This window comes from Falco peregrinus, chromosome 4, assembly GCF_023634155.1.
Source record: "Falco peregrinus isolate bFalPer1 chromosome 4, bFalPer1.pri, whole genome shotgun sequence".
Lineage (NCBI taxonomy): Eukaryota > Metazoa > Chordata > Aves > Falconiformes > Falconidae > Falco > Falco peregrinus.
This window is the reverse complement of record NC_073724.1, coordinates 48,540,397-48,551,240: the sequence shown is the minus strand read 5'-3', so window position 1 is coordinate 48,551,240 and position 10,844 is coordinate 48,540,397.

The following is a 10,844-nucleotide window of genomic DNA, read 5'->3' as shown; positions in this document are numbered from 1 at the left end:
ATATGACACCAGCTTGGGTGGGAGTGTTGATCTGTTTGAGGGTAGGAAGGCTCTAAAGAGGGGTCTGGACAGGCTGGATCCATGGACTGAGACCATTTGTATAAGGTTCAAAAAGGAGAAGTGACGGGTCTTGCACTTGGGTCGCAACAACCTCACGCAACACTACAGGCTTGGAAACCTGCCTGGTGGGAAAGGGCCTGGTGGGGCTGGTCAACAGCCGGCTGGGCATGAGCCAGCAGTGTGCCCAGGTGGCCAAGAAGGCCAACAGCATCCTGGCTTATATCTGAAACAGTGTGGCCAGCAGGACTAGGGAAGGGATCATACCCCTGTACTGGGCACTGGTGAGGCCGCACCTCGAATCCTGTGTTCAGGTTTGGGCCCCTCACTGCAAGACAGACATGGAGGTGCTGGAGCGTGTCCAGAGAAGGGCAACGAAGCTGGTGAAGGGTCCAGAGAACAAGTCCTGTGAGAAGCATCTGAGGGAACTGGGGTTGTTTAGCCTGGAGAAAAGGAGGCTCGGGGGAGACCTTATTGCTCCCTACAACTGCCTGAAAGGAGGTTGTAGCAAGGTGGGTGTGGGCCTCTTCTCCCAAGTTACAAGTGACGGGACAAGAGGAAATGGCCTCAAGTTGTACCAGTGGAGGTTTAGATTGGATATTAGGAAAATTTTCTTCATTGAAAGGGTTGTCAAGCACTGGAACAGACTGTCCAAGGAAATGGCTGAGTCACCATCCCTGGAGGTGTTTAAAAAGATATGTAGATGTGGCAGTTAGGGACATAGTTTAGTGGTGGACTTGGCAGTGCTAGGTTAACAGTTGGACTCAATGATCTTAAAGATCTTTTCCAACCTAAGAGATTCTGTGATTCTATGATTCTATACGTTCTTGATTGCAGGACAGCTATGTAGTATCTTTGTCATTCCTTCATTGGATATAGCTGTATGCAGCTCTCCTCTACCCAGGTCCTAAGGGAAATATGTCCTAATAGATGGAATACATCCTGTGCTCCCACTCTTCCCCAGCTCCAGGTCTTCCTCTCTTTTTTTTTTTTTTTTTTTTTGCTCCAGTGTTTTGCCTTACCACTTATTACTCATTCTCATTACCTGCTCTTAATGCCACCTCCTTAATGATTTTCCATCTCTCAGGGATGGATTTTCCATCTCTCAGGTCTGTTCAGATACTGACACCTTCTTCTTCACCACATCTTCAAACCACTACCCCACTCCTCTCCTCATTTCCTACTCCACTTCCAAATGCATCTCTCCTGTGGCATGCTGCAGGGACAGAAGAACATGGTGTGGGCTCAGAGTGGGGGCCTGTGGCATCATCCATGACCAGTGCTGGCAGAGCATGGTTTGCTGCAGTTGGAGTGAAGCTTCCCAAGGAGTGGCAGCTACATGGTCAAGCAGCATCACATTTAGTTACAAGACTGGCAAGACTATGTATAAAGTTTCAGAGAGGTAGGGGGTGTATGATTTTTCACAAGTTTATAACTTGGCCAGATTTGGGGAAATTTACAGTACGAGGCACTGTCCTTACATTAATATGAACTTTATACCAAATTTTGGAGGAGCCAGAACAATTTTCCTCTTTTGTTTGTAATGTGATCTAAAGAATATTTTATGTAGCATCGTTCTCAGAAGTAGCTGCACCATATATGTTGAACAATGAAGTAATGTCAGTTATTCAAAAATCTTAAAAACCAAAAAGCATAACAGAAATGAAACCTTCCTTCAGCAGTCCTATGGCATGGGGTTTTTCAGCTCGCTCTCTCTCTATATATAGTTGAAGTTTGCCAAGCTATAAACAGCTAGTGAGTTTTAAACTGTGTAGGGATGTGAATTTTAGTAACATCATATATGTAGCTTAACTCCTGCACTATAAACCCACTCTAACCATTACCAGAGCTCCATTAGAAACTAAAGAAGAATTTTTGGTCATATTTTGTATAGTTACCGCAAGCCATGAAATAACGTCAATGACAGATGTTTGCCTAAATAAGTACTCAGTGAAGACCTGCCCATTGATGGCATGTTCTTGATTCCTATGTTCAAAACTGGGTTTAGCAAAATGCTCCATGCCCTCATCATAATAAACTGCGTTGGTTCCTCTGTCACAGCAACACTATAAAGTAAACGAAGTCATATAATCAACATATGAACATGCCACTTATACTCTGCAAGAGTAAGATCTGTCACACAAGTTACACTGAACATTGTATAGACCTATTGATCTTATTTTTTGGTCAGCAACCTTTTTAATAAGCTTGAAAGATATTCCAGCTATGATGTCATGGACCTCATTTTAGATGGCCTAATATGGAGACAGACTCAGAAAAGTAGATACTCAGCTTTCAAAAATTTCTGAATGGTTATAAAAACTTTGAAAGAACAAATTGTTCAGATAAAAATATTTTTTGAATAACCCAGACCAGAAAAGTTCTGCCTCAAAAGAAAGCAAGTAAAAATAATCTGGAATGTCTCTACCCACATTAAAAATATTCATATCTGGTATGTTTTCATTCACTATTATTTATTTTCATCTTTCAGAGAATTGTATTAAATTATAATAGTATCTTATTTCTTGACATCAAAAGAATCTGCATTTAATATTTCATAGGGGCAATTGTCCGTGTGGTCTCATATTATCATATTGGAACATCAAAGCTTGTTTTAGATTTCTGCTAGTACCCCCCTGGGCAGATCCCATGTTCACATGGAAGCTATTGGTTGAGATTTGGGACTGACTTTCATGTGGAGGGAGGAGAAAAAGACTATCTCATACCTATAAAGGGACCACCAGGGGATGCTTTGAAGATGGGATGGAGGCAAAACACACACTATGTGTGAATGATTACTTAGGAACTTCTTTCACATGACTGCTGGGAAGTTTTCTTTCTAATGGACAAACCTAATGACAGACCTGGGGAAGTTTGACATTTCCATATGCTTTCTTTGCTGTTTTACCTATGAGTGTAGGCATATTTTAAAAGGCTGTTCAATGAGTAGCTGTTGTATATGGAATGTCTTTTTTTAAAGATTTGTGCATTGGCAATCGACATTCATTGTGTGTATTTCTTAAAAGCCCCCAATAACCTCTTAGTTTATATGGGACCATTTTCAATATGTATTTAATGTGATTGTGTAGGGTTCCAGTCCCTTCTATATAAAAAGCAAAACACAAAACCCACAGTGCCAACTGCATTGTTGGACATTCAGGCAGGATTTATCTCTTTCAAACTGACCTGTTGTAGTTGGAGTCCAGCTTAGCCTCACACGGGGCACCAATTGTTGCAGCACAATCAAACTAGTAAACTGCAACAAGGCTTTACCACTGGTCAGATTCTACTGTCTGTGCTGCATCTCCTTCCTCCAGAGGTCAGACGACACTGCTCCTCCTCCTCCTTTACTCCAAGGTAAAGCCTTGTTGCAGTTTACTAGTTTGATCGTGCTGCAACACTCACCCATGTAAAAGTTAGTGGACTAGTTTGAGCTTCTGTCTTAGCTGCACTCTAGTCAATGGAGACAAACAGGAACCCCCAGAAGTTATCCAAACTGACTTAGATATCTCAGATGGGGTGAACAGCTCTTAGAGATATCTGTTGCTTTTCATAGGGAGACAACAGATGATTCGCTTGAGTGGATGTGAGACAGCTAACACTTGGTCAACTCAGCAAGCTAAATGCCATGCTTTCATACCAATTTGCTTTTGGAGAAACTGCTAAGGGTATCACAGTATTTGTCTAGGATATTGTTCCTAGACATCAAGGGGAAAAGTACTACTCAAAGAGCCATCTTACTGCAGCTCATGGGCTGTTACTGACATTTATTATTAGACTTTAGGTAGATTATTTCCTCCTTCTTGAAGAACTATGAAATCTGGTGTGACAGCTGGAGACCAGGCACAACACTATGGGCATTTCAGGTCATGCCAGATACCTATGTGTGTACAATTAAATCCAGTCCCTGCATTCAGACACTTACATTTAGATACCTGCAGCTTGTTGCTCAATCTGACCTTCACTACTCACCTGATGTTAGGAAGAAACTTCCTTTGTCTGTCATTTAATTGTTGATTCTGGAGGTGTAAGTATCCTCTGAAACACACAAGGATCCTGAGAAAGCATACTGCATAAAAAGTGACCTTAGGTAGCACTCATCCCAGCTCAGTTTCGATGCATGCTCACATCTGAGCTAGTTGTTCTGAGCCTACACGAACATGAGAGAGAGGGAAGACGTGGGAGTATAATTCACCTGACCTACTTTTTATGTTTCCTTTAGGATTAAATGGATAGTTCCCTAAACCTGATGTTTTTTTCTGTACTGGCTATGAAAAGGGTGGAGGCCGACTAACTATGAGGTAATGTCTGCATTAGAGCTGGCCACATCTGATAGTATGAACACCTCTTCTGACCACCACCCACCCAGCAGCACTCTGCAAAGAGTTTCTGATACAGAGGCATTGGCAATCCTGAAAATGGTGAGGGAGGCTATGACAGCTGCTCTCTCTCTGCAGCTAAAAGTTACAATATCAGCTCAGCAGAAAAGTTGAATTTGCTGTATTTGTCCAGTCCTTAACCTCTTCAGGGAGGAAACAGTAGGGTCTAATTCAAGCAACAATTGCTACCTTTTGTTGCTACTTATTCAGGAAGCTTCCTCTCCCTCACTTGGCTGTGTATGGGCTCATGAGCATCAGTAAGACAATCCCAGAGAATCTTTATGTGGCTTTTATCAATCAGATTTTTTAAACTTGTGTTCAGATGATGGCAGATTCTAATGAGCAAGAAAGATGGTTGCTCATTGCATGGGGTCCTGTGAGACTGACAGATATCCACAGGGGTATCTGAACTGTGTGCCTCACCACAGTGTATGGAAAACTACCTTCACGCTCCAGTGTTTGAAAACAAACAAGAATATAGGGATTATCAAACTGAATCAAACATAAAATTTTGCTAGCCTGTTCTGCTGTTACTAGTACATGTTTTACACAGATAGGTGAAAAATCTTCCAGGTAGGCTGAAGTGGTACTCTGTTAACACTCATACTTTAACCTGAATTTAGAATAGGCAGTGTGAATTTAGTTTTATACAGTTTTTCAATTTCTTAAACAAATTATTCTATTTCCAGATACCATGATTATGTCAGTGAGACATATTTACTGGAGGCTTTGAAAAAGAAGGTAAATAATAGGGATCCAGGAACAAAAAAAAAATTAAAAAAAATCCTGGAATACAGTAAAGGGGAAGAATAGCAAGCAAGCATAGTTCTCACTATTTGAGAAGGTTACAAGTAAAACTAGACAAAATGGAGAGCTCATTTTCTCTTATTTGTAAACACCTGAAAGATTATTTTGGCCTTATTTTTTTCAGTATTTGTCTAGAGAAAGCACTATGCTGCCTTTTGTACTTGAAACCTTGTTTCACACGATTATATAGCTTGTATATAGTATTAAGCCAGGCAGAAACTGAAAGATAGTGCTCTTGTGTCATGTCCCACTGGACTGTAAACATAAGCAGCATGAAAGATTTTATCCCTGAAGATTTGATTGCACTTGATTTGTTTGTTGCACCAGGGAGAGCCACCTGTTTGGGGGATGTTCTGAGGGAAAGTGTCCCGAGTGATCAGGTTGGGTTTGGTGGAAGAAATACAGACTGCTTCAAGCTATTCTCATCATGTAAACAGAGAGAAAGCAATATTCTATTTTGAGAATATACGATGTGCATGTTGGTTACTGAATTGATATTTTAAGCAAATTTTAGTGTTTCTGGAAACCTACAGAAATCAAACTAGCTCTTTGTCTTCATCAAACTTTGTAACTTGCAGTGTCAATTATTCTGACCAGCAAGGTTATTTTGGCTTCAGCTGTGTTGCACTTTTTATAGCCCTCCTTGGTATGATGTGCATGCTCATGTTATCTGGTCTGTAAGACCCCTCAAGGCTTCTTGCACTTAAAAAGTTAAGTACTGAAGCAATAAACTGAACTTCTATGCAAAATAACATAGGATGTTGTGATAATGATACTGTTCCAAAATACCCGGAGGCAGCTGACTGTATCATCAGAGTACTACAAGGACAGAAATACATCTGATACTACTAAGATGCTTTCTATGCTGGTGTGTGGTCCAATAGCTTATCTGTATCTTAGAGGACACATTTTTATTAGATTTGCTAAATTATTTTACCCCTCAGGCTGGCTTTGTTTGCAAAGTTTCTTCCTTGTCTTCAAAGACTGAACTGCAAACGCCTATGTAAATGCTGACAGAATGTGTGAATGGCGTCAGAGCATTTGTATTCCACCTTCAACTCTTGATTCTTTCAGAGGCCTGAGAGTAAAATCACATCAAGACATCAAACAGGTTTGTTTCCTACTGTTTGAGAACTACATTTACTCAGTATGTGCTATCCTTTCCTCACCCACCTAACTCCCTGCTTCTTTTTTAGTTCAGCCTTTTGCTCTTTGTAGATGCTGCCTATAATTTGTGTACTCCGCATGGTCTCTAGTACAACAGCATCTCACACTCCATTTTCTCTTAAAGAACAATAATTTATTATGCTATTGTTATAGCAATGGATGTTATAACTGCCACCCTCCACAATGTACTATTTGTTACACTTGTGCATGTCAAAAGAGTGGATAAACCACACATTGTACATTTACACAGAAGTGTCACCAGTGCAAAATAATTTGCTTATCTTTAGACAGTGATCTTGAAAGGTTGGAGAAACAGGGTGACAAGAATTTCATGAGGTTCAACAAAGAGAAGTGCAAAGCCCTGCACCTGGAGGGGAACAACCTCAGGCACTAGCATAGGCTTGGGGCTGACCAGCTGAAAACAGCTTGGCAGGGAAGGCAAAGCTAGTGGACAACAAGCTGACCATGAGCCAGCAATGCATCCTTGCAGCAAAGAAGGACAATGGCATCCTCGGCTGCATTAGGCAAAGCTTTGAGGTAGGTGATCCTTTCCCTCTGCTCAGCGCTGGTGAGGCACATCTGGAGTGCTGGGCTCCCCGGTACAAGAGGCGCATGGCCATACTGGAGCAAGCCTAGTGCAGGGCCACAAAGATGATTAAGGGACTGGAGTACCTTTTATGAAAGGAAAAGCTGAGAGAGCTAGGACTGTTCAGCCTGGAGAGGAGAAGGCTCAGGGGGATCTTTTCCATGTGTATAAATACCCAAATGTGGGCAGTAAAGAAGAGTCAGGGCCTGCTTAGTGGTGCCCAGTGACAGACAAGAGGCAATGGGCACAAACCAAAAAAAGATTAAATTCAATCTGAACATAAAAAAGCACTTCTTACTGTGAGGGTGGTCAAACACAGGAACAGGTTGCCTGAAGGGGTTGTGGAGTCTCCATCCTTGGAGATACTCAAAATCCAACTGGACATGGTCCTGGGCAACCAGCTGTGGCTGGTGGTTGGACTAGATGACCTCCAGAGGTGGTTTCCAGCCTCAGACCTTCTGTGATTCTGTGTGAATCTGTGATTTCTGTTCTAGCTAAGCAAGGCCATAAGTTTGAAAACAAAAGATTGTTTGTCTTTTTGCAGAAGGAGGAAGAAAGGAAAAAGGACATAGCTGCTGACATCCCTCTTTTTTTCTGCCCAGGTTTTATTATTCTCTAGGAATGACTGACTAAGTGTCTTTCCTAAACAATACCTGGAAGTCTGGAATAAAATCTAAATTTTAACAGCTAATGGAGGATGTCTGCATGGCATTAGTTACAAATTTTCTGACTGTGATACAGTTAATGTACTTGCAATACAAAATCACATAGAGGCTTATATAAGCAAGACTTCTAGTCATCACTTTCAAAAGTGTCCTTCCAGACAGCTTGCTCTTCCTTTTCTTAAAAGAGTCAATTAATTTTTCTATGAATTTTCCTGTTGCTGCATAAGCAGCACTGGAACAAAAGGTTGCGTAAGTTCTCTGTCTTTCAACTCCTTTGGTTTCTCAGCTTCAAAGAGTCACATCAAAATATCTTGCAACAGAACAAACACCAAGTGGATTTTCTTTGAGCATTCAACAGATATCACATTCTGCCAAATGCCCAGCAGAATATGGGGAAATGCTGCCAAATTCCTCCTTGACATACAGCAGAGCCTGTTAATAGTGGGGTAGATTTAGCTTGGTTTCTTTAAATACACTTTCACATCAAACTAAATGGTGCTCTAAAAGGCTGATACGTAACATCTGAGGTAAAATAAAAAAAAAACAACCCAACATTCAGTTGTCTGACCTTTGTCTCTTAAAGCTGTGACACTTTTGATGCTCACACTTTCTCCCCATTCCCTTGAGTTCACTGCTGAGGACAGCCTTCACACCGAGTCCCATGGTAGCGGAGGCAGCACTTCAGCCAGGATGTAAATGTTGAAAACAATTCTGATTTGACTGTGGGATAACTTTATAGTTGTAGGTTTAACTAAAATTAAGAAGTAAAGACTCTCTTTTGACTATGTGTTTTACCTCTTGTTTTTAATCTACACCATATTAGCTGTGCTACCTGTTTTAGTCTGGGGGGTGGTAACCCACTGAGACTTTTCTGATGTGGAGATCTTCACCATTACCTGGGTGTTCAAATCCTTTGTGTTGTTGATTGTGATCTAACACCTTCTGCAAAATAGCGTGCAAGAGACATGAGACATTTGCAGGCATTGAGATGCCATGAGCGATAACTCTGCTCTCAGCCATCTGCTAGACCCTTTGTTTACTGCTGCTCTTTGTACTGAAGTTCAAATATTTTGGAATGAATGGGGGGAAAATTGCACAAGAAGCCCCCCAACTCAGCTTTAGTTTTTTTATGAACAACATCTGCAGAATATGACAGGAAACAAAAACATCTGTTTCCAGTGGCTTTGTTGTATAGTGCCTTTCTAGTGACTCATATGTAAACCTGAGGGCAGGCTGTTTGGGGTGTTCTTTCCTTGTCTATTATGTAAAAAACCCTGGGCTAACTCAATACACAAAGGTAACATAGAAGTGGAGCAGCTAGTAGTAGGCTCACAGTAAGCCTGATTTGGCTTCACAGCTTCTGGATGAAGAATTTTTTGGATGGAAATGAAGATTGAGGTCTTAGCTACCTAAAGAGAGAGAAATCTTAAAACATACCAGTTTTCTAGTGGTAACATCATTGCTCATGGCAAGATTTGCTGTAAAGCAGAGGCAGACTTTTGCCTGTATCTATTAGTTTCATCTGGTCTTTGACAATTTAATGCACTGGAAAGGTGATTACCTAGCAGCCTGGTGTGCCTGGTTCTGCTGTCCTGGTCTATGTTTTGCCTGGATATCCAGGACATGCTAGGCAGAGCCTGTATGACCTGGTAAGTGGCTTCCCACTGCCTCTATGAATGCATTAAAGTGGTGATAGAGTTAATATTTGAAAATCTGCCCCACAAGAATTTAAGTTGAAAAGCATTATTTACTGTTATTGTTGACCAAACATAGCTTTGAAATTTAGGCCTTGCTTGTGCACATAAAATTGAAATTTCCCCTTCACCTCATCATCTTACCAGTGACCCTCTCCTCATGCTCTCCTTGCTTAGCCTGATTGCTCAGCAGTTACAAGGTTCACAGGACATGCAGAAGTCAGGGTCTTTCTGCTCTTCTTTTTCATAAGAAGGACCTCCTATACTCATTTAAAACCATGGTATGTTTGTGTGGTTCTCACCTTTCTTTTCAAGCTTGACCCTTTCACAAAAATAAAACTCTTCCAGACTGGCTGGCTCAGAGGGGTAAGAGCATATAATGGCTTTGCAGCCCAGAAAGACAGATGCCCACCACAAGGGGAGGCTGATCCTTTTTGCATGGGTCTCATCACACTAAAGCATCACTGGACAAAGCAGAGCTGTTTGTGCTGAGACACAGCAGTGTAGGTAATAGATGTCCCTCTCCATCTTACTATTGGCGACTTTAAGCTCTTCCCCTGTTAAGAGGTATACTAAGGACGTTTTTTAATAGAGTCATATGCTTTATATGGATATCCAAGCTTCTGTAAGTGTATTAGGGATACATATAGATACATACATACATAGAAGATCTCATCTTCTAAGGTGATTATGCTGAAAAGTTTCCTTTTATTTATATAATTACCTAGTAGTGCAGGGGGCTAATGTCAGGATATATCTTGCTCTGTCTCTTGATCTTACAAAACCTATTGCTTAAAATTTATCATCTCATCTTGTTTTCTTGTTAAAATGCTGGTACTGATTACATTCTTCCTTTTAATAACCTCCTAAGAACACAGTGATAGAGGCTACTTTTTAACAGAATTCTATTGCAGAGCAATATAGAGCAGGAAAACATTTATCAAAAATTGGTGATCCTTGGACTTATTAATGCAAGGAAAATAGAGACAAAGAAAGCAAAATAGAGCAATGAGACAAGATATGTTCCTCTTTTATTCTCTATAATTATAATATTATATAATTCAGAAGGGTAAAGATATTCCTTTGGTCCCTCTTCTGATAACATTTTCAGCCTGCCTGGATATATATGGGGAGATTTTTTTTTTTAAATATGGTGCATATTGTTTCTTTCTCACATTTATCCTCTAAGACTAGGAAATGAAAAGCTCCAGCCATAGAGCAGGTAGACCTGAATCCTATCACTAATCCCAGGGATTTCAGTTTGAGAAAGAAATGGTGTTATTTCACTAGGAAGGAGTCACAGGCTACTTTGTCTGCAGCCTATGATAGAGCATTCCCTGCAGGGCTGCAGGGCACAGAGGGGAGCTGGGCTCTGCATCCACCTGCTCCCCTGGCCCTGCCACAGCCAGGTGCAGGGGAGAGAGGAACCCCAAACAGCTGCCGTTTCTTGTGTTGAAGGTTTGGGGCTCTTCTCCAAGTTTGCTACATG